This window comes from Gorilla gorilla, chromosome 22 (genome assembly GCF_029281585.2).
Source record: "Gorilla gorilla gorilla isolate KB3781 chromosome 22, NHGRI_mGorGor1-v2.1_pri, whole genome shotgun sequence".
NCBI lineage: Eukaryota > Metazoa > Chordata > Mammalia > Primates > Hominidae > Gorilla > Gorilla gorilla.
Window position 1 is genome coordinate 38,380,571 of NC_073246.2, and position 21,975 is coordinate 38,402,545.

General features: G+C 49.8%; 1 long non-coding RNA gene and 1 pseudogene across 2 annotated transcripts in view; one reads left to right on the forward strand and one right to left on the reverse strand.

Moving 5' to 3' along the window:
- The window catches only part of LOC129529361 (uncharacterized), a 68,367-nt gene extending 46,751 nt beyond the window's left edge, over window positions 1–21,616 (forward strand). Inside the window, exons 3-4 of one of the 2 annotated variants that reach the window (XR_008674859.1) lie at window positions 3,210–4,802; window positions 20,641–21,616. This is a non-coding gene — a long non-coding RNA (uncharacterized lncRNA). The remainder of the gene's footprint in view (window positions 1–3,209; window positions 4,803–20,640) is intronic. The other variant, XR_010132432.1, reaches the window with a different exon arrangement.
- LOC101134486 (26S proteasome non-ATPase regulatory subunit 4-like) lies at window positions 9,413–11,028 on the reverse strand (annotated as a pseudogene).
- Window positions 21,617–21,975: the final 359 nt, after the last annotated feature.

A 21,975-nucleotide genomic window follows, 5' to 3' on the forward strand; every position in this document is an offset into this window, starting at 1 on the left:
CCCTGTAGGTTACCTTTGCCTGCCCTCAGGACTTGCTAGATAATTTGCAGAACCCAGTGCCAAATGAAAATACAGAACCCCTTGTTCAGAAATTATTAAGAATGTCAAGATGGCGTCTGCAGAACATCAAGCCAAGTGCAAGCCCGTCTGAGCATGGGGCTCCCTGTAACTGCACAGGTCACGTGCCCATGAAGCTGGCCCTGCCTGTTATGGACATGCTGGGAACTGGACATAGGGATTTTCCCCCCTTAAAACAATGAGTGCATCGAGTTAGGATGTTGAAAGGAACAGAGACACTCTTGCAGTGTTCTGTAGAATCGAAAATATGGTTTCATATGTTTACTTTACCTTCATTTAAGTGTAGCCCTGATGCCTCTGCGAATATCTGCCATGGAAGAGCCTTTTGAAAACAAAGCTCTTGCTGGTCTCCAGTGCCCAAGAGTGGCCGCCGGTGGAAACAGACCTGGTGTTCTAAATCTCAGTTTTTGTTTCTTTCTTCTTCCAAGAAAGCTGTAGACGAGCATGTGCACTTCCAGGCCTAGAAAGGAACAGCTGCCTCCAAGTGGCTTGCCTCTTTGCACAAGGGGCTCAGCTCAGAGCTTCCCCTAAGCCTGGCAGGTCCCCCTGGCACTTCTCTTGGGAATCAAGTGGACAAAGTGAGTGAATGAGCCTCAGTTTCTCCTGTCTTTCTTTTTATAGAGTCACCCAACAGAGACAGATAAAGGAGGTGGTAGCAGCTTAGGCCCAGGAGCCCTCTCAGCAAATGGCCCGGAGTAGAAAATTCCCCACACGATGTTGCTGTTGGTCACCCAGTGAAAAGTCCTTGGCCCTGGCAGCCACTTGTCCTGCAAATGGTGCGAGTGAAGAATCCACAGATTAGCTGGAAGGAGGAACGTTTGAGTTTGAAAACGCCAAGAATCATTCCTGAACTGGCAAGGCTGGCCACCTGCATTTTAAAAACACATTGGTACTAGCCTTGAAAACAGACTTTTAGACTTCTTACTCTGCGTAATGAAAGATCTTTTCTGATATATAGGCAACAGAATGATTTTTTTAAAACAATAATGGACATATTCCATTTTATTGATCTTTACCTAAAAACTAAAAACTAACTGGAAAACAGGAAATATTTAATAGTGACATTTTCATAGCACCAAAGGAAGAATCTACGTGTCTTCCTTTTTATAGATTTTTCTGTAGATGTCTTAAGAAGCATTGAACCCATTATACAGATGGGTAAATAAAACACAGTAAGCTTGAGATATGCAAATCAGATTGGAGCCAGATAAGGATGGGGGCTGGCGCTGGCTTCAAGTCTGACTAATCTTGGGCAAGCTGCTCAGCCTATTACTCACTGTCTACACAGGAATGACTGTCTACATAGGAATAGCTCCTCCGCAGAGACATCTAGAAGATGCTGAGATAATATATGTAAAAACTGACAAGCCCTTTGGGACAGATACCAGCAAATGCAAGGCGTATGCTATGGAAGTTTTATCATCCTAACAGATAAGCCCGTCCCCAACTCCAGTGAGTGACTGAGAGACACAGGCATGAACGCTGAGCTCAGACGACAGCATCTTTTCACAGCAGACCCGGGCCCAGCCCCTGGAAGCACACGATGATGAACTGTCCTCTGGTTTCCCAAGACTTCAAAAATGAAACCCAGTGATCAAGAGATGTTTGGCTTTGAACACTGCAGGAATGAAAGCCAGCACTCAGTTAAAGCCAGTGAGGACAGCACTCCAAGGTTTGGGGACCGTCTCAGGACGCTAATCCTGGTTCCTTTTCTATTTTGCCTGGGTCCCTCCTGCCCATCCTGGGAAGCCGTGGCAGCTGTTGGGGATGTGGGGCCCCAGGTAACTGAAGGATTAACTCACGTCTCAAATTGCATGGCATTTCTCCTCTTCAGCACCATTTTTTACCCTTTTTGAGAGAGATCTATCACTTCCCCCCATCTCCTGCCATGCCAATATGTGTCTGTGTTGGAGGGCAGGGGTGTATTTAGGGAGCAGGAGAATGTTCCCAAGTCTGGAAACTCGGAACAGTCTGCCTGGCCCTCTTTGCAGAAAAATGAGGGAGTCCCAGCAGACAGAAGGGGGCAGTGGCGCTGAGCTCCCCGAGCTGACCTGTGGCCTCAAAACACTGAACAGATTCAGTCCTTCCTCCCAAACAGGCCTGGTAAGCGATGAAAAGAGTTCTGCCCAAACACTCAGGAACTGGATTATTGTCGTTCCTGGCTCATTAGGAGCCTGGCTGCCCTCATGCCAGCTGCGTGGGGTCCTCTGGAGGCCACCCAGACCAGCCTGCAGCTTCCTTTCCTGTAGGGGCCAGCACGGTCCCTTCCTCTGGAGAACGCTCGGACCCCTGGCTGCACGCACATCTAACCAGCAGGGCCTCAGGGCTTCCAAAACAGATGACTGTCAACCCCAGCCCTGCCCACCCCACATCCACAGCTTCACCCCAAACTCACATGCAGAAAACCTCGAGTCCCATCTTCCTGTTCAGGTCCCTTGCCAGCCGGAGCCGCTCTGGAGCCTGGCTGGACTCCAGCTCCCATGTGCAAGAGGACTCAGCCGGAAAGCTGCCACCCTCCTGCCTTCCCTCTTCTGCCGACCAGACACTTCCAGGACGGAGTATTTGAGAGAAAATTGTCTAGACAATTACAGTGTTCCTTAGAACGGCCTGTGTGGGCACACGTGCCACTTGGTTAGCTAGCATGAGAGGAGGTGGCTTGGCCAGAGCAGACATTCAAGACCAACCAGAAATGTCATTTCTGCACTGTGGAAAAAAAATGCACGATACACCTGAACCTGGGCATCTCCTTCCTAACACGCCCTCAGGATCAAGCCTCCCCTTCCCAGCCTGGCAGGGTTGCAGGGCGTCCATAGTCCAGCCTACGCCTGCCCAGACTCTCAGCTCCGGGTCCATTGGCTGTTCACACTCACTTCCCTGTGTCCTGGAACTGCCTGATTGTTGTAGATTACTAAAAATCCACAGCTCATTCCCTCCTGCGCCCTGACCACCTGCCCACAGCGACTGTGTGCTCCTCTGAGCCACCACCTGGTAGTGGTCCTCACACTGCTTTGGGCTTTTCTGCTGTTGAGTAACTCAGCTTCTCAGCCTTTAGGCTGCTATGGGCCCTAGATGCATGCTGGTCGATTCTGATCAACGAGCAACTGCTTTTGTTTGTTTGCTTTTTTCTACAGCTGCAGCTGTGGGTGATTGAGATGGTCTGTTGGTGGAATGTGGAGCTGGACGGGTCAAGGAACAAGTGTGGACAGAGGGACAATTTGCTACGAGTTGGAGATAAGAGATATGGCATACTGTGAAACCAGTGCTGACAGAAGAAGGTGACTTTCTTGGAAGGTCAAGACACTTGCTTGTCAGCGATGTCTAGGAGGGCTAGGGAGAGTTCTGCTGGAAGTGAAGGCAGCACCTGAGGGTGGCTGAGGGAACTGGTCAGGGCTGGGAACGCCTCCAGCCCTTTGAGGAATGATTCGGTGATTAAGAGATGTTTGGCCTTGAAAATTGCAAGAATGAAATCTCTTGGTGGGAATGTGTAGCCGAAAGCCAGCACCCTGAGTGGCTCCAAGGTTTGGGGACCCTCTCAAGGCACAAATCCCAGTTCCTTTTCAATTTTGAAAATCATTGTGGGCGATTCTGCAATTCAGAAGTGTGCTGAGAGCCACGGATTTAACATGACAAGAATTTCCACCCCTTCCTCACTGAGCCCACCGCACATGCTCCAGGGCCAGGGACTTCCTTGGGCTTCTGCGTGTCTTCCACAGTGTGCATCAATCCGCCGGGCTCTGGTTGGTGTTTTAAAAAAAAGATGCAGCAAAGGAATCTGGTGTGGACAAACGCCCTGGGCATGGACCAGAAGCCTGGCCCCTGTGTCCCTGGCAATGGGACGGTGAAGGACAGAAAGACAGCATATCCAGTAGTGTCAGGAGCTTGGAGCAGGCATTCGGAAGCATCTGTTAAATGTTATTGATGGAGGATTGACATAACCCACACCTGCATAGGTTTTTTGTCTTTTTTTGGAAGTGAACAGTCACAAACAAAAACAACTTTGGTTCAGGTCATTTACAGGCCCAGATCCTCTATCCTTAGAGGTTTCCCACCAGATATACTATTTTACCATCCATGCCAGGCAAGTTACGTAAAACCACGCAGAATTTTACCTGACAACGAAATAGACCTTTTCGTTAGATCCTCCACCCCACCTAAAGCAGTTACACAGGCTGAAATGAAACTGTTAAAGGAATGAACTAACTTGGAGATAGAATCATCGCCTTTGCTGAACATCATTTTAAGAATATTGGAATATATAGGGGTACCAGCATAATAGTAAAATGTGCCCATATTATCTATAATTTTATGCTGGGCACTTTTTAGAAATTATTTTTTATAACTTTGTCTTTGAGAGGATTTGGCTACAAGTTCATTACATTTAGTTTACAACTGGCTTTGATTTCTTGGCATTCGTTGTGTATTATTAGGAAACCCCACAGACAGAAAATGTAAACTCCAAATTGCTTTAAAATATTATGATAGTTTTTAGGGATGTTACACTATGACAGTGAATGAAATGGACATAACGTTCTGTTTTGTAGATATTTCGTGAAATCTTTATTAGTCTTGATTTTCTTTGGAACAAGTCATTCCTGTTCTGGGCTGAAGCATGAAAATTCCCTGACCTGTGACCCTGGCCCAAGGCTCCTCTTGGATAAAACAGTGTTTCCTGGACCAGAGGGCAAAGTCACAGAAACATGATGTGACGAAATCTAAATAGAAAGGTATTGATTTGTTCTTCGTTCATCAAATAGTTATTGGACTCCAGCACGTATGAGTAGCAGGGAGCCTGGCTAGCACTACACCTTCCCCTCCTGCCTCTCAGAGTCAGGGCCACAGGCACACACAGAGCGAGGGAAAATGAGGTGGTAGAGAGGCTGGTCCCGAGGCTCCAGCCCTTCTCTCCCAATCCTCTCCCTGACTGGGCAGGGAACTCTTCTCTTGGCTCCTCCAACTTCCATCAACGTCTGCCCTTGGGTCTGGTTTTAAACTCTAAGGTGTAAATAAATGACTCATAATGGCTCAACATTTTGTCCCTCCCAGGAGGTACTTTTAAGTCTAAGGAATAAAGATTTAATAGTAAAACTTCGAATGCCAATCGGGGGTAAGTGAGGATTTGGAAGAGGAAGGTCTTGAGCATTTTCCTAACACTCCTAAAATCATCCCATTGAGTTAGGGCAGCAACTATCCTGATGGGGTGGGTATGATGGAAGTTAGTCAGTGTTTCAATAGATGGATGGATGGATGGATGGATGGATAGACTGACGGATGGATGGATGGACGGATGGATGGATGGATGGATGGATAGACTGACAGATGGATGGATGGATGGATGGATGGATGGATGGATGGATGGATAGACTGACGGATGGATGGATGGATGGATGGATGGATGGATGGATAGACTGACGGATGGATGGATGGACGGATGGATGGATGGATGGATGGATGGATAGACTGACGGGTGGATGGACGGATGGATGGATGGATGGATGGATGGATGGATGGATAGACTGACGGATGGATGGATGGATGGATGGATGGATGGATGGATGGATAGACTGACGGATGGATGGATGGACGGATGGATGGATGGATGGATGGATAGACTGACAGATGGATGGATGGACGGATGGATGGATGGATGGATGGATAGACTGACAGATGGATGGATGGATGGATGGATGGATGGATGGATAGACTGACGGATGGATGGATGGACGGATGGATGGATGGATGGATGGATGGATGGATAGACTGACGGATGGATGGACGGATGGATGGATGGATGGATGGATGGATGGATAGACTGACGGATGGATGGATGGATGGATGGATGGATGGATGGATAGACTGACGGATGGATGGATGGACGGATGGATGGATGGATGGACGGATGGATGGATGGATGGATAGATGGGTAGATGGATGGATAGATAGATCACCTTTATTCTGATCTCAACTGGTCTTTGAAGCTTGATTCATTTTTTGATTTCTCACGGAGCCAGACTAGGGTCTGACACATTAGGAAGCTGGCGAAAGTTTGTTGACTAAACAAATTAATGAAGGGAAAATTATGTATGCAGAGATGCCTGGGGTTTGGGTTACCGTTTTGGGTCCCCTTTGATTTGAGTGACACACATGCTGACAACTTGAGTCTGAAGTTAGTGGATCCTTAGCTAACTTGCTAGAGTAAAGTTGTGGTAAAACTTGACCTTGCTCTATTCATCAACAGCATATCCTGTGAAAGTCACTACGCTTCCATGAAAACCTTGGTGCTAGGCCTGTGATATCTTTGCAGAGGTCTGACCTAAGGAGACTGTGTCAATAGTAACAACAATCGCAATGGTCCTGAACACAAAGGCAGCATTCTTTGTGTGCTAGCTGTGGTTTTAAGCATATTACATCTATTTACTAATTTAATCCTAAAACAACCTTTGCTTTAGGTACTCCTATTAACCTCATTTTATGGATGGGAAAATAGACTGTGAGAAGTGAAATCGCCCGCCCAAGGTCATACACCTGTAAGTGGTGGAGGCAGGGTTTGAACCGAGCACACTGGCCTCACCTTGTGGGCTCCTACCACTACGCTGTCTCATGTTACTACCCTGTATCCATCTCCAGAACGAGTTGGCAGCTGCAAGTTCTCCCCAAGGCCTCACTGCAGCCCTTGCATCTCAGCATCAGCTCCTTGCACGGCCAGGTGGTGTTGTTTCTGACTCGGGGTCTGCATCTCTCTCTGTGCCGCTGGGTTCAGAGGCCCTGAGGAGCGAGCCCGGTCCAGTGCTAGCTTCGCAGCTCACAGCCCTTGGGCAAATGTTACAACTGGAGGGCTGCACAAATGCATCATGTGGTTTCAAACCATGGGTCTCTCTGAGTAGGAATTGCTGGAATGGGCCTCAGAAAGTTCCTGACCCTTTGTGTGGAGTCACAGGGTCTGTGTCCAGTGAGGCCTAGAGGCCACGTGAGGTCCAGAGAGAGAAGCACAAGGCAGCTGCTGAGGCCTCATAGGAACCACGCAGTGAAGGAACCAGGGTTTCTTCTTTCTCCATGGCAACTAGGAGTGCAGGTCGGCCTCGGAAAAGGATCCTCCATCTTTGGTTAAAAGAACGGTGAGCCCAGGTTTGGTAATGATGTAGCTGTGTGAGTTGATGGATGCAAAGTGCCCAGCGTGGTGCCTTATCCATCGTAGGTATTGCCGAAGGAGAGCTTTTGTCATCCCTTCCTGGAGAGGGGTGTTGTGGTTTGTGGGTTGAGACCTTTTGGATTCCTGGCATTGACAATGGCACTATTTGGGGTGGGGACCTTCTTGTTGGAGGAGTCTCCTTCCCTCCCTGCTGGTGGTATAGGCAGGAAAAGAAGCCAGGAACTAGGCCAATTGCAATAAAGAAAGAAAGAAGCAGCTTCTGAGCCTCTCTTGCCCTGTAAGGAGCCAAGGGGGACAGGGCCAGATACGGACCCACTGCAGGGATGGGCAGTCTCCGCCCTTCACTGAGGAGGACGCAGGACTTATGGCCCCACTGGGGGGCAGGGATACAGGAACCTAGACTGTCCGTGCTCAGACACGGTCTGGATTTAGAACTGTAGGCCTTGGGGCCGTTTTCAAAAAATAGACCCTTTCCTTAGGAAAATCCCACAAAACTGCCCCAAAGACGAGTGAGGTAGGAAGAGCATGAGGCTCGGATTCTATTTATGCATGCATGTCCATTAGATTCTGGATTCAAAAGCCCCATGTTCTTGGGTTTAAGATTGTACTTTCTGACTTGAACAGTGAATTGCAAATTCAGACTTAAGAGATGGTTACTTTTCCACCAAGAGAACAGCCCCGAAACTTGGCCAGAGCATTGGTGTTTTGGTGCTGCTGTAACACAGCGCCACATGCTGGGAGGCTTGAGACAACAGACATTTGTCTGTTGCCTTGCAGTTCTGAAGGCCAAGAGTCCAAAACCAAGACGCTAGCAGGGCTGTGCTCCTCTGAGACTGGGTAGATGCCTTCCTGGCCTCCTCCAGCTTCTGGTGGTGGCCAGCAATCCTTGGCATTCCTTGGTTTCCAGCATGACCACTCCAGTCTCTGCCTTTTTCATCACATGGTGGTCTTTCTGCATGTCTCTCCTCACATGTCGTTCTCTTCTTATAAGGACACCTGTCAGATTAGATTAGGGCCAATTCTAAGAAGCTTTTTTTTTTTTTTTTTTTTTTTTTTTGAGACAGAGTTTCATTCTCTCTTGCCCAGGCTGGAGTGCAATGGCGTGATCTTGGCTCACCGCAGCCTCCGCCTGCCAGGTTCAAGTGATTCTCCTGCCTCGGCCTCCCGAGTGCTGGGATTACAGGCATGCACCACCATGCCCGGCTAATTTTGTATTTTTAGTGGAGGCGGGGTTTCTCCATGTTGGTCAGGCTGGTCTCAAACTCCTGATCTCAGGTGATCCTCCTGCCTCGGCCTCCCAAAGTGCTGGGATTACAGGCATGAGCCACTGCACTGGGCTGATTAGGGCCAATTCTAATGGCCTCATCTTAACTTGATGACGTCCACAAAGTCTCTGTTTCCAAATAAGGTCACATTCACAGGCACCAGAAGGTAGGGCTTCAATACGCATTTTGGGGGACAGACTTCACCCACTGACAGCCATATGTGTTCCTTACAGTTGCCACTATTTCTATGACTTGGAGCGAGACTGTGATTTTGTTTTTCTTTTTTTTTTGATGGCATCTTACTCTGTCACCTAGTCTGGAGTGCAGTGGCGTGATTTTTGGCTCACTGCACTCTTTGCCTCCCAGGTTCAAGCGATTCTCTTGCCTCAGCCTCCCAAGTAGCTGGGATTACAGGCATGCACCACCATGTCTGGCTAATTTTTGTATTTTTAGTAGAGACAGGGTTTCACCATGTTGGCCAGGCAGGTCTTGAACTCCTGATCTCAAGTGATCCACCCGCCTCAGCATCCCAAAGTGTTGATATTACAGGCGTGAGCCACTGTGCCTGGCCAAGGCTCTGATTTTCGTTAGGATCAGACGGATCACTTCTGTCACCAGCGATACCTGAGTACAGGTTAATCAATACAGCAAGATGTTGCACTAGTGATCGCAGCAGTCAAGTTCATTTCCAAATACAGAGTGAAAGCAAGGTGCCTTCCCAATCCTCTGCTCTGTCCTGTTTTCTGTCTCGGGACACCCTGTCATCCTCAGACAAGTGACAATGAAGTGACAGTAAAGGCAAACCAAGTCACTGTCCAAAAATTGCACCACCTAGCTTGGAGAGCCTCTCATTTCCCATCAGATATGAATGAAAGATCAGATATAAACCTGATGGGAAATGAGAGGTTCCATTTCCTTTTTTTTTTTTTTTTTTATGTTGCCAAGCTTTATTTAGGCTGTAATGGTTACAGATAATACACATCTAACCCTATATTCTCTGCGTCCCATGCAGTCCCCTGAGCAGGCTCAGCTACCCTTTCCCTCCAGTCTCACTTCTTGTCTTCCTCCTTCTTGTCCTTCTTGCCATCCTTGGTGGCCTGGGAGGCCAGGGAGCCCACAGCATTTCAAATGGCTTCATTGTTGGGATCCACACCTGGGAGGTTCTCCAGGACACTCTGAAGGAACTCAGGATCCTGCATCACGTCGTAATCCTCCTCCTCCTTGGCTGGCTGGCAAGTGTCCATGGCTGAGCTGGCATCAATGTCTGCTGATTCCGCCTGGCCAAACTCTGCTCCTGTAGGGACATCTGCATGACATAAGCAATCCCCTCTTCCTCAGTCACACTGCTTAGGTCAGGAAGTCCGGTATGGCCAAACTCTTGTTGGCTAATGGTCATCTTCAGCAGGGCCTCGTCTGAGCCTTCAGTCCCAGTTATAGCAATCCTGGCCTCAGCAGCAGAAGCTGCAGCTGCTCATCTGGGCTCCTCATCCTGCCGCTGCTGCTGCTCCTCCATAGAAACTCGAGGGCCAAGGCCAGCTCAGGATCAGCACTGGGATCTACTCCAAATTCAAAGTCACTGGCACCGAGACCTAGCATGGCACCCCCTTCCCCAGCCAAAATAGGAGAACTGATGAGAGCATCAGCCAAGCTGGGCCCAGGAGGCACTGCCACCAGATGAGAACCGCTTCCATCTTTGCCATTCAACGTGTTTACAAAGGCTGTCAGCTTTTCTGTGTTCACCTCCTCTTCCCCCAAATTTATCATGTCAACATTTACTGTCTCCTTCTTGAGGAATTTAGCCAGTTTCACCAGATCCTTCTCATTGTCTTTGGGCTTCCCACGAAGGCAATGATGTGCGTCTTGTGATTCTTGCCCCGTCGGCGCTTCAGAGCCAGATGGGCCATGTGGATGCCAGTGCAGAAGGTGATCTTGCCCTTGGGTTGGATGGTGTGTAGCTTGGACAGGATGCGGCCGGTGTCTGGAGTGAGTGTGGTCAGCACTTCATAGTCATTAGCCAGTGTGATGAGGGCCATGTTGTTCTCAGGGTTGCTGTGGATTTTAATTTTTTTTTTTTTTTTGAGACTGAGTCTTGCTCTGTCACCTAGGCTGGTGTGCAATGGCTCAATCTCAGCTCACTGCAACCTCTGCCTCTCGGGTTCAAGGGATTCTCCTGCCTCAGCCTCCCAAGTAGCTGGGACTACAGGCGCCTGCCACCACACCTGGCTAATTTTTGTATTTTTAGTAGGGACGGGGTTTTACCATGTTGGTCAGGCTGGTCTTGAACTCCTGACCTCATGGTCTGCCTGCCTTGGCCTCTCAAAGTGCTGGGATTACAGGCGTGAACCACCGCGCCCGGCCTGCTGTGGGTTTTGAATGACATACTATGTTGACAGCGTCTTGCTGGGCCTGCAGCCGGGTGGGGAAGAAGTCCTCATTCCGCACATACTCACTGTTGTCCACACACACCATAGCGCTTTCCAACACCATCCTGCCACCCTCCTCCCTCCCATTTCTTGAAATAATCCTTCATGTATAACTTGGGTTAATAGTGCCTCATAGTCTACTTAGAAAGAATCAGATAGAATTTTCTTTAGTAAGGAAATTTCGAAATAGAGAATAGAAAAGTTAATTGATGGCAATGTATTTAATAGCGAAGATCAGTGAGGAAATGAATTAAAAAGGTTCCTTTTACACTCTTCTTCTCTGAAGCTAGGTACACCTTAGTTCATGTTGCAGCTTCTTGGGTGCTGTCAGTTCATAGTCGGTATGAAATGGGAAGTTTCTGAAAGTCAGATGACACATTTGTGAAATGCAGCCTCACTGTTATCTACCCGGCACCCATCATTTAGCTGACAACAATTTCAGCAACAGGTATTTCAATGTGGTCCTGCGTTTGCTAATTGCTGGTGTGTACTCAGGACACCAGAAGATTTAACCTTTTGGATGAGACAGATACCAGTAACTTCCCAGCTGAGCTTCCCAGGAACGAACTGATGAGAAGTGACATCCAAAAAACTGTCTCTTAAAATATAAAGAGATCAAAAGCATGAAGTAGAGACTCAAACAGGTGTGTGCACACTCACATTCATAGCAGCATTATTTGCAATAGTCAAAAGGTGGCAGCAGGCCAGGCGTGCACTGAGAGACGAATGGATAAACAAAATACGCCGTAACCACACAATGCAACATCCAGCCGGAAAAAGGAAGTTCTGACACAGGCTCCAACACGGATGAACCTTGAGGACGTTATGTTAAGTGAAATATGCCCATTGCAAAAAGACAAATACTGTGATTCTCCTTCCTTCCTTCCTTCCTTCCTTCCTTCCTTCCTTCCTTCCTTCTTTCCTTCCCTCTCTCTTTCTTTCTTTTTGAGACAGAGTCTCGCTCTGTTGCCAGGCTGGAGTGCAGTGGCGGGATCTCAGTTCACTGCAACCTCTGCCTCCTGGGTTCAAGCGATTCTCCTGCCTCAGCCTCCCGAGTAGCTGGGATTACAGGCGTGCACTGCCATGCCCAGCTAATTTTTGTATTTTTAGTAGAGACGGGGTTTCACCATGTTGGCCAGGATGGTCTCGATCTCTTGATCTCGTGATCCACCCTCCTCGGCCTCCCAAAGTGCTGGGATTACAGGTGTGAGCCACCACGCCCGGCCTGTGATTCCACTTTTATGAGATACCTAGTATAGTCAAATTCATAGAGACAGAAGGTAGAATTGCGGGTGCCAGGGGCTGAGGGCGGGGGGATGGGGAGTTACAGTTTAATGGGCACAGACTTTCAGTCTGGGAGGAGGAGAAAGCTCTGGAGAGGGATGGTGGTGGATGGCTGCACGATATGCGTGTACTTAATGTCACAGAACTATGTACTTCAAATGGCTGAAATAGCACATTTTACGTTATGTGTGTTTTACTACAATAAAAAATACAGAAAGAGGCCGCGCACAGTGGCTCACGCCTCTAATCCCAGCACTTTGGGAGGCTGAGGTGGGCAGATCACCTGAGGTCCGGAGTTCAAGACTAGCCTGGCCAACACGGTGAATACAAAAATTAGCTGGGTGTGGTGGCATGCATCTGCGATCCCAGCTACTCAGGAGGCTGAGGCAGGAGAATCACTTGAACCTGAGAGGTGGAAGTTGCAGTAAGTCGAGATCAAGCCACTGCACTCCAGCCTGGGCAACAGAGTGAGTAAGACTCTGTCTCAAAGAAAAAAATAAAAAATAAATAAAAAAATATATATATATGGAGAGAGAGAGAGAAAGAGAATGGGGGGCGGGAGAGAGAGAGAAAGAGAGAGAGAGAGAGAGAACATCCAAAACTGATACTAGCCATTCTGAATTGGACTGTCCCATCAAATGTGGTCTTGCAGCTGTCCACTTGTTTAGGAGTAAGGAGTTTTATTGGAATAAATGTTCTCAGATATTAGTCAACACAGTACCTCCCTCCCTTCTCAGTTCCAGCTGATGCTGAGACACCAGTGGCAAATCTTGATCCATGCCCACCCCAGGAGGATGAGCGACAGTCAGGATTTTGGGCCACAACACATGCAGCTTCCTGCAGTGTCCTCTTCTCCAGGGTGTGCTGTGGGAAGGCCTCACCAGCTTGGGCAGGGGCTCGGCTCTCACGGGATGAGGCAGCTGAGTAGCTGACGGCAGGGCCTGGTGGGGGGCCGGGGACGACGGCAGAGTCATCCACTGCCACTCTGGACAAAGGCCAAACCTGTTCTGGATGCCACCTAGTTGCTGCCCTCTTAACCTGACCCTCTGGCCTGCCTCAGGCCTTATAATTTCCTAAGCACGTCTGCATAGACTGTTATTTAGTCTTGCCAATGACCGCAAGGGAGCTGTTATCACTGCCAGGCATCATGTCCAGTCCTCACGGCTGGCCATAGGAAGATCCAGGCCTCACCTGGGCCTCCCATCCAAGCCCCAAGCTCTTTCCTCCCCCAGTAGCCAGCCAGAGCCACCAACCCTCCCTCAAGCCATCAGAGGAAGCAGCTGTGATGAGCACTGAGCCCTCAACCAGGAGCCGTTGAATGAACAGGTGTGAATCTCGAACACAATTTTCTGCAAGGTCTTCTTCTCCACTCCCAGGCCCAGCTGTATTTCTTACAGCTGCGGGATCAGGAAGACTTTGCTGCGGCCTCGCTGGAAGCACCTCTTAGATTGCCACGGACCAGGCAGCCTAGAGATGAGGAAGTCAGAGGCTCCAGAGACACTCAGATATCATCAGATCCCCTCCCAAAGGGAGAAGAATGCTCTGTTTTATTTTATTCTATTTAACTTTGTTAATTTAATTTTTAGAGGCAGGATCTTGCCCTGTTGCCCAAGCTGGACTGCAGTGGCGTGATCTTGGCTCACTGCAACCTCCACCTCCTGGGTTCAAGTGATTCTCCTGCCTCAGCCTCCCAAGTAGCTGAGATGACAGGTGTGCACCACCATTCCAGGCTAATTTTTGTATTTCTAGTAGAGACGGGGTTTAACCATGTTGGCCAGGCTGCTTTCAAACTCCTGACCTCAAGGGATCCACCTGCCTCGGCCTCCCAAATTGCTGGGATTACAGGTGTAAGCCACCATGCCTGGCCAAAAAATTTTTTTTACTTATAATTTTTTGTAGAGATGGGGGTCTCTCTATGTTGCAGAGGCTGGTCTCGAACTCTTGGCCTTAAGAGACCCTCCCACCTGGGCCTTTCTCTGACTGTTCAGTTTGATACACGTGGAACCAGGTTTGCTTGCACCCTCCTCACCGCTTCTGCTTTCCGCTCCTCCCAAACACATGAACATATTCAGATATGCATCAACGTGCACATGTGCCAACACGTGTGGGCACACACATGCAAGTGCACAGACAGACAGACACACACACACCCCTGGACACACACACATTGTTTTCTCGAAATGACTTTTGGCAGCAGCAAAGCCAAACCTTTCCAAAGGCCGAAGAAAGGCCTTCATTTGCATCACGTTAACTTGGGAGGCTGCATCTCCTCCGTTGTTTTTAGTACAAAACATGAGTCAATGGTTCAACCCTCACCCCAGCAAACTAATTAGGGTCAATGTGATTAAAGAGCTCAGCTCTGGTGCAGGAACTAGGATCCCCAGATACCCTGAAGAACTTCACTCACAGTCTCTTTCCTAAGGTTTGTGCCCTAAAACAAGGCACTGACTCACTGTGTTCAGCTCTTAATAACCTCAAGAACCTCCCTTCCCAGCTGGGGTCCTCTTCCATAAAGGGGTTACCAGAAAACAAGAAGCAACACACAAAGCTTTCAAAAGCAAAATGGCGAGGAATGTAGTGTGTGTCAGCGAGTCAACAAAAATAAGAAAGGGGCCTGATGTCAAGCTTAACACGATCATTTTAATTTCCGCGTACTTTTTGGGTCTTTTCATGTTGGCTTCATGGAAATTTATGTTTGCTGAGAAGACTGTATTTGCTACAGAATCTCGCTGTGTTCATTTAGCCTGGTAATAAAAACCATCTGCCTGAAATCCTTTTTGGAACAAGGAGGGGTATAAGCAAATAAGCAAATGGTCATAAAAGATCTGGAGAAGGGTGGGGCTGTGTCAGGAAAGTGGGGAGCCTGGAGTACATGCCTCAGGCCTGGCAACTGTAGGAGGCCGGGGACTACTGAAGGTCCTGTGTGAGGCTGTACAGCTTTCCCAGTAAATATGGTGCATGTTGGGAGGACAGGTGCATGTGAACAGGCCGCCTCTCTTCCCAGGCACCCGCTCTGGGCTGGGGTCTCACCACTGGAGTAAGAACGGTATCATGATGCCTTAAGTGAGGAGTCCTTGACGTGGGTTGAATAGTGTCCCTGCAAAACTCACGTCTACCCAGAACCTCAGACTATGACCTTCTTTGGAAATAGAGTCTTTATGGGTGTGATTAAGTTAATATGTGGCTGACTGCGGTGGCTCACGCCTGTAATCCCAGCACTTTGGGAGCTTGAGGTGGGAGGATTGCTTGAGGTTGGTAGTTCGAGACCAGCCTGGGCAACATGGCAAAACTCTGTCTCTAAAAAAAATGCAAAAATCAGCTGCAGGGCATGGTGGCGAGCACCTGTAATCCCAGCTACTTGGGAGGCTGAGGTGGGAGGATCTCTTGAGCCCGGGAGGTGGAGGTTGCAGTGAGCAGTGATTGTGCCACTGCACTCCAGCCTAGGTGACAGAGCAAGACCCTGTCTCAAACAAAACAAAACAAAAAAAAGGTAAAGATGAAGTTATACTGGCTTCCAATGGCTGCTGTCCTTACAAAAAAAGGATAGGCACGGAAGAAGGAAGACAGCCACGTGACGACAGAGGCAGAGACAGGGATGATGTGACTACAAGCCAGGGAAGGCCAAGGAGACCTGGAGCCACCAGGGCCTGGGACCAGAAAGGAAGGGGCCTCCCCTAGAGCCTTCAGAGGGTCATGGCCCTGCAGGCACCTTGATTTTGGATTTCCAGCCTTTGGAGCTGTGAGAGAATGACGTTCTCTGTAGGAGGAAGCTCTCAGAGTCCCCCTCTTTGCCTGGGAGCTCTGAGCCACTGTGTCTTTGTGGGGAGAGACGAGTCAGACAAGATCGCAAAGAAGCATCTCAAACTCTTGGCCTTTAAATCAGGCATTGAAGACCATGAGCAGGACAGAACCAACCCTGAGAGGATACTGTTGAGCACGTGTTTTGTTTACCGGTTTGTTTTTCTGCTCCCCCCGGGAGGAGGTCAAGCCTCCTGGACTCAAGGAAATAAAAGGGCAGCCTCCTGGAGAGCAGCTGTGAGGGGCTGTGAGAGGGGCCTTCGTCCTGTCCTGGTCTCTGGGTCTACCCCACAGTTGGGGGTGTCACCACAGGAGTCCTGAGCTGGGGTCTGTGAGTAGAGAGGGCTGCTCTTCTGCCTTCCCTGGGAGGCAGGGCACGGAGGAGAAATGGCAAGACACATTAAGCTTTCTTAATGTGGGTTCTAATAACATAGATTTTTATGTTCTCAGCAAGACAGTGTTCTTGTAAGCCAGGCGTTGGTAAGAGATAATCTTCAAGGTTCCTTTAGCTCTGATTACCATATAAAGACCTGGGCCTGCAGGTCTGATCTTTGAGGTTCTTATAATCCAGAAAACTCAGGACATTGCATGCCAGTGTCAGCTTCAAGGAGCAAGGGAAGCTCAGTTCTTCCAGTCCTGGGGCACGAGGAGGAGGAGGGAGGGCGAGGAAGGGAAGCCTAGCGGCCGCACACTTGTCATAGTCTCTCTCGCAGCTAACATTGTGGAGCGGGAGCCTCTGCAAAATGGGCTTTTTTTCTGCCCCCTGCTTGGAATCATTGGAGGAGGCCCCATTTCAGAATGGGAGTGTGGGTGGGTACTGAAGGAACACACGTGGCTGAAGGAAGGTGGGATGGATGAGCACACGCTAGGATTCCTCACAGCCTTCATCTCCTCCATGGTGTGGAGGGGACCCAGGATCCTCATGTGTTCCCAAAGCAGGTATAGAGTGGCTGGGCACCAAGTCCTGGCTGGAAGCCAGTGGATGCCAAGAGCCCACTTTGGCGAGGATGGGTTGGGAATCCCACTAGATCTTGGGGGGATCACCATGGTGGACTTGCTCACACGTGAGAGCCCCCAAGAGCAGGACCTCAGGATCTTCTGCGGGGACATCAACTGGATTCGCAAAGAGCCCACCCGTGCTGGGTGGACACCTGCTGGGCAGCAGAGGCTGATGTCGGACTAGCCTCTGGCACAGACCGGGAGACCATCCTCTCTCCCAGGGGGACTGTGAGATTTCCTGCACACTGGTCGCCATGTAGGATATGACGCCAGGGAAGAGAGAAACAGGACTGACGAGAGTGGAATCTACAAACAAATATTTATCTAATAAGGCCCATTTCAATCAAAGAAGCTTGTTTCAAACAGACAGGGCTGAGAGGATATTCCTAACAAACTAAAGTCCCCTGGGCTGGCCGTGGGAGAGGGTCTCACGAGGAGGAGAACTAAAGAAGCTCTGTGGTCCCTGCACACTGGCATGTTCGAGAGAATCTGAGCTGTTACTGCCTTGGCACGAAAAGATGATTGTTAGGGCCTGAACTGTGTCCCCTCCCAAACTGATATGTTGAAGTCCTGGCCCCCAGTGCCGTAGAATGTGGCTGTACTTGGAGATGGAGTGTACAAAGAGGCGATTCAGTTAAAACGAGTTCGTACGGGTGGGCCCTGACCCAATCTAACTGGTGTCCTCCCAGGAAGGGGAGACCACTTCACAGGCACATGCAGGGGGATGACCCTGGGATGGCACAGGGACAAGACAGCATCTATAAGCCAGGGAGGGGGCCTCAGGAGAAATCCACCCTGTGGGTGCCTTGATCTCGGACTTCCAGCCTCCAGAACTGTGAGACAATAAATGCCTGTTGTTTAAGCCGCCCTGTCTGTGGAACTTTGTTACAACATTCTTGGCAGATGAATACAATGATTCTGCTCAAGGACCACAGGTCTTCCTGTGCATCCCCGTAGACGTCTGTATCCAGACGAGGACCACACAGGAGGCCTGGATGTTCCCAAACTTCCCTCAGATGCCTGCTGTTACCTGAGTTCCCTGGGTGGAGGAACAAATCCCCACACACAGAAAGGGGAACCAGAGGCCCAGCACGGTGCCTCACGCCTGTAATCCCAGCACTTTGGGAGGCTGAGGCTGGCGGATCACCTGAAGTCAGGAGTTCGAGACTAGCCTGACCAACATGGTGAAACCCCTTCTCTACTAAAAAATACAAAAATTAGCTGGACGTGGTGGTGGACACCTGTAACCCCAGCTACTCAAGAGGCTGAGGCAGGAGAATCGTTTGAACCCGGGAGGCGGAGGTTGCTGTGAGCCGAGATCGTGCCATTGCACTCCAGCCTGGGCAACAAGCATGAAACTCCATCTCAGAAAAATAAATAATAAATAAAGGGGAACCAGAAAGTCTGATTGGATCAAGTTTATCCTGAATTGACTGAATTTTGTTTAATTGTCAAGTTTAAGAACTCCATTATGGGGTGGGATGAAGGCTTGAGACAGAAATCATATTCAGTTATGGAAAAGGGAATCTGAAATTTTTTGCTACCCATTTGAGTTTTGGAGTCTCAGGAAATCACACTGACTTAATCAAAAAAGCAGGTGCTGCCATGCACATTCGATCAATGCAGATGCTGATGTTTACAATGAGCAGTTGCAGCTTCCCTCCTGACAGCCTGGAGCTTGGGGCTAGAGCCCCTGGCCCACAGGCTAAGAAGCAAGGGTGATTTTACAATGCATGCACTGAGTTAGAGAGTGTTCTTACCCCACAAAGTTCTTGTCCACTCAGAACCTCAGAACGTGACCTTATTTGGAAGTAGGGCTGTAGGTGTAATGAGTTAAGATGAGGTCTCAGTGGATTAGGGTGGGCCCTACACCAATGCCACTGGTGTCCTTATAAGAGCAGAGGAGACACGGGGAAGAGGGCTATGTGAAGACTGAGGCGGAGATTGCAGCTGTAGGGCAGGGAATGCTGGGGATGGCCAGGCCCCACTGGAAGTTGGAAGGGGCAAGGAAGCCTTCTTCTCTAGAGCTTCAGAGACAGCATGGTCCTCTTGGCACTTTGATTTCAGAATTCTGGCTTCCAGAACTGGGAGTAAATTTCGGTTGTTTTAAGCCATCGAATTTGAAGTACTTTGTTACAGCTGCCCTAGGATGCTAATATACTGTGTTATAAAAATCAGGGTTTCTGCCGGGAGCAGTGGCTCCCAAAATGCCTGTAATTCCAGCACTTTGGGAGGCTGAGGAAGGAGGATCATTGGAGTCCAGGAGTTTGAGATCAGCCTGGGCAACATAGTGAAACCCCATCTCTACAAAAAAATACAAAAATTAGCTGGGCATGGTGGTGCACACCTGTGGTCCCAGGTACTTGGGAGGCTGAGGTGGAAGGATCTCTTGAGCCCAGGAGGCTGAGGCTGCAGTGAGACATGATCACACCACTACACTCCAATTAGGGAGACAGAGTGAGACCTTGTTTCAAAAAAACAAAAAAGTCAGGGTTTCTAGAGCCTGTGCTCTATCTGAAATGATTTAGAAGCCTTTCTTCTAGGGACGAATCCCTCCAAATTTAGAACCAGGCAGGAGATTTAGGCACAAGAGCATCCCCTGCTCCCCCTTCCTAGTCTAAATCAGATGACGTGGACCCCTGAGAGCGAATGCTTGCAAATCACTCAGGATACCCGACCAGCCAATGGAGAAGAAAGCAGAGGAAGGAAGGAAAGAACGGAGGAAGGGAGGGAGGGAGGAAGGGAGGAAGGGAGGAAGGGAGGGAGGGAGGGAGGAAGGGAGGAAGGGAGGAAAGAAGGGAGGGAGGGAGGAAGGGAGGGAGGGAGGGAGGGAGGAAGGGAGGAAGGGAGGAAAGAAGGGAGGGAGGGAAGAAGGGAGGAAGGGAGGGAGGAAGGGAGGAAGGGAGGAAGGAAGGGAGGAAGGGAGGGAGGGAGGGAGGGAGGAAGGGAGGAAGGAAGGGAGGAAGGGAGGGAGGGAGGAAGGGAGGAAGGGAGGAAAGAAGGGAGGGAGGGAAGAAGGGAGGAAGGGAGGAAGGGAAGAAGGGAGGAAGGAAGGGAGGAAGGGAGGAAGGGAGGAAGGGAGGGAGGAAGGGAGGGAGGAAGGGAGGGAGGGAGGAAGGGAGGGAGGGAGGGAGGAAAGGAGGGAGGGAGGAAGGGAGGGAGGGAGGGAGGAAGGGAGGAAGGGAGGAAAGAAGGGAGGGAGGGAAGAAGGGAGGAAGGGAGGAAGGGAAGAAGGGAGGAAGGAAGGGAGGAAGGGAGGAAGGGAGGAAGGGAGGGAGGAAGGGAGGAAGGGAGGGAGGAAGGGAGGGAGGGAGGAAGGGAGGGAGGAAGGGAGGGAGGGAAGAAGGGAGGGAGGGAGGGAGGAAGTGAGGAAGGGAGGGAGGAAGGGAGGGAGGGAGGGAGGAAGGGAGGAAGGGAGGGAGGGAGGGAGGAAGGGAGAGAGGGAGGGAGGAAGGGAGGGAGGAAGGGAAGGAGGGAGGGAGGAAGGGAGGGAAGAAGGGAGGAAGGGAGGAAGGAAGGAAGGCAGGCGGCAGGCACACGCACACAGGCTCTCTTTGCTTTCCAACAGGAAGGGGCTCAGGGTCTGTTTTCTTTTCCCTTCCTTTCAGATGGATCTTTCATATCTCCAATAACTCTTATCTTTCAGCAAACGCCAACAGGCCCCAAACGAGCTGAGAAAATATCCAACTTCAAAGGTTTTGCACAAATCATCTTAAAGGCCTGACCTAAGCCCGGAAAGCCGGAATGAAGCCCAGAAATCAGTCCTCATTTCATCGCCGTTTAGCCAAGACACCTTTCCCGTCCACAGATCACATCTGCCCCCTTCTGCCCCCGCCCAGGTCCCAACCACCTTGAGACACCTGCGTGATCCACCCTCAAAGCAATGAGTTAGGAGCCGCACTCCTGGTCCTTGGCTGGTGGCTTCAGTGTTATTCCAGGGGGCTGGGTGGGGGCACCTGTGGGGGCTGCCCTGTGAGGGCTGTGGTTTAATTTCCTTTGCTACTTTCCTTAGCTCTTCAGTCTCAGTCTCAGCCACTGAAATGTGTCTTGGCCACTGGTGGTACAGCACAGGGTGACACTGTTGTCAGCAAGAGGAAGATGCTTTTTTTTTTTTGAGATGGAGTTTTGCTCTGTTGCCCAGGCTGGAGTGCAGTGGTGCAATCTTGGCTCACTGCAACCTCCACCGCCTGGGTTCAAGCGATTCTCCTGTCTCAGCCTCACGAGTAGCTGGGATTACAGGCACCCACCACCATGCCCAGCTAATTTTTGTACTCTTAGTAGAGATGGGGTTTTGCCATATTGGCCAGGCTGGTGTCGAACTCCTGACCTCAGGCGGTCCACCTGCCTTGGCCTCCCAAAGTGCTGGGATTATAGGCATGAGCCACTAAGCCCAGACAGGAAGATGCATTTGTGAGCCGGGACAATTGTGAGTGGAAAGAGAAGAAAAAAAGTAAAATAATAATACTAATAATGCCTTTTCTCTGGTCCTGGAAGATCTATATGAACTTGTATTTTACATCTCTTGTCTGGATTTAGCTGGGAAAGACCAGTAGACCAACTGGTGGGAAAAATACTTGCACGGCAGCAGGTTGTTTGAATAAAATAGGAGATTTCCAGTCTCAGATTGGATACATGCACTTAATATCAGCAGACTTGTTGTGAGTATAAGCCTCTATAAACTGAGCACTGTTGCAGGCGATGGGGACGTGGAACTGGTAGGACTGATGGCTAAGCTATCTTCCCCTCCACCCTGGAAAAAGTGAACATAGGATCTGGCTGTGGCAGACAGCAGCCTACAGAAAGGTGGGGGCACCTCTCAGCTGGCCTTCAGCTCCAATACAGACACGGGAAAACCAGTCTCAGTTCAGGTCTGGGCCCCACTGGCTGCGTCTGCCTGGACACCATCAGCCCTGCACGAAGGTGGCCGCTGAGGGGCCCTCATGGGAGCTGAAATTCAACCAAGGCTTGATTCCTGCCTGAG